The sequence below is a fragment of the Falco punctatus genome (assembly GCF_963210335.1).
Source record: "Falco punctatus genome assembly, chromosome: 1".
In the NCBI taxonomy this organism is placed as follows: Eukaryota; Metazoa; Chordata; class Aves; order Falconiformes; family Falconidae; genus Falco; species Falco punctatus.
Genome location: NC_137580.1, coordinates 47,200,993 through 47,202,543, shown reverse-complemented (window position 1 = coordinate 47,202,543; position 1,551 = coordinate 47,200,993). Strand labels below are relative to the sequence as shown.

The 1,551-nt window shown below is 49.2% G+C and overlaps 2 long non-coding RNA genes across 2 annotated transcripts in view; one reads left to right on the top strand and one right to left on the bottom strand.

The window, feature by feature from the left end:
- LOC308073134 overlaps window positions 1-1,439 on the bottom strand; it is a 28,140-nt gene extending 26,701 nt beyond the window's left edge. Inside the window, exon 1 of the long non-coding RNA XR_013931926.1 lies at window positions 1,327-1,439. This is a non-coding gene — a long non-coding RNA (uncharacterized lncRNA). The remainder of the gene's footprint in view (window positions 1-1,326) is intronic.
- The window catches only part of LOC308073130, a 25,099-nt gene extending 23,548 nt beyond the window's left edge, over window positions 1-1,551 (top strand). The window contains exon 3 of the long non-coding RNA XR_013931925.1: window positions 388-1,551. This is a non-coding gene — a long non-coding RNA (uncharacterized lncRNA). The remainder of the gene's footprint in view (window positions 1-387) is intronic.

The window sequence follows — 1,551 nt, the reverse complement described above, 5'->3', positions numbered from 1 at the left end:
GTAAGTGTGCTGTGAGAGCACAAAATCACAGAATCACAAAAAGGTCAGGGTTGGAAGGCACCTCTGGAGATCATCTAATCCAACCCTCTGCTAAAGCAGGTTTTCCTACAGCAGGTTGCACAGAGTCATGTCCGGGCGGCTTTTGAATGTTTCCAGAGAAGGAGAATCCACAGCCTCCCTGGGCAGCCTGCTCCAGTGCTCTGTCACCCTTTCAGAGGAAAGACCTTTTTCCTCATACTCAAATGGAACTTCCCCTGTTGCAGTTTGTGCTCATTGCCCCTTGTCCTGTCGCTGGGCACCACTGAAAAGAGCCTGGCCCCAGCCTCTTGACACTCGCCCTTAAGGTATTTGTAGACATCGGTAAGATCCTCTCTCGGTCTCCTCCAGGCTAAACAGCCCCAGCTCCTTCAGCCCTTCCTCATCAGGGAGACGCTCCAGTCCCCTCATCATCTTTGTAGCCTCCACTGGACCCTCTCCAGTAGTTCCCTGTCTGTCTTGAACTGGGAAGCCCAGCACTGGACACAGCACTGCAGAGGCGGCCTCACCAGGGCAGAGTAGATGGAGAGAATCACCTCCCTGGACCTGCTGGCCACATTTCTTCTAATGCCTCCCAGGAAATGCACCCAGTACCATGCATCTTTGTAATGTCTATGAGATCTCAGCATCTGCAGTGTGAAATCCCCATTCAGTTTCAGGTCTTCTCTTTGGCTTTTTTTCCAACCACTTCAGCATTTTTGAGCTTCTGAAGGTTTACAAGTTTCTACTTTTTTGCATAATTAGGAAATTGAGAGCTATTGTTTATCTACTTGTTTCCTATGCAACACAAAGGGACTGAGAGATTGCTGGTGGAGGTGTATGTGTGGGGGGGGTGTGTGGAAGCTGGGGTGGGTGTAGGTAAGGCTGCCCAGAAAGTACAAGGGTGACTGTGCAGTATTACAAGGAGAGATTTCCCTGGGGTCCCGCTGGTGTAAGGAGAAGACCACAGCCACCTTTGTCTATGACTTCTGGAAAGTACCCCTCACACCCAAAGAGGTGTGCTGCACCTTGTTGTCACCGTAGCTCTCGCGCTGTGGTTCCACAGACGTGGCAGCCCTCCTCTCTCTAAAGGGCACTGCAGTGCTTGCTGACCACTTTCTCTTCCTCACCAATGTCAGCAGCATTTTCAAATCCCTTCCTGCATTGCAATGTTTGCCACAGAAGTGTTTTGTTGACTGGGAGGTGTTTTGAACAGCTGTGACAAGGAAGGGGCATGGTAGGTGTGAGTGACAGTGGTGAGTTTGGTGCTCCCCATCAAGGCTGGTCTTTCCCATTCAGCTTCGGTCCTACCTGGGCTGGAACTGCTGAGCTGGGGAAATGGCAAGCAGGTGGAAGGCATGCTGTAATTCAGCAGCGCTCATTTTTGCAACCCTCATTCCAGCTGTCAGAAGGCGGCAAAGTTCCTGTATGAAAATGTTTTCAGTTGAATATATCATAAAAAGTAATAATAGATATTTCAAGATGTAAACAGTAGCTCTTTTCCTCCAGAAAATAAAAACAAAAATCACAATTACA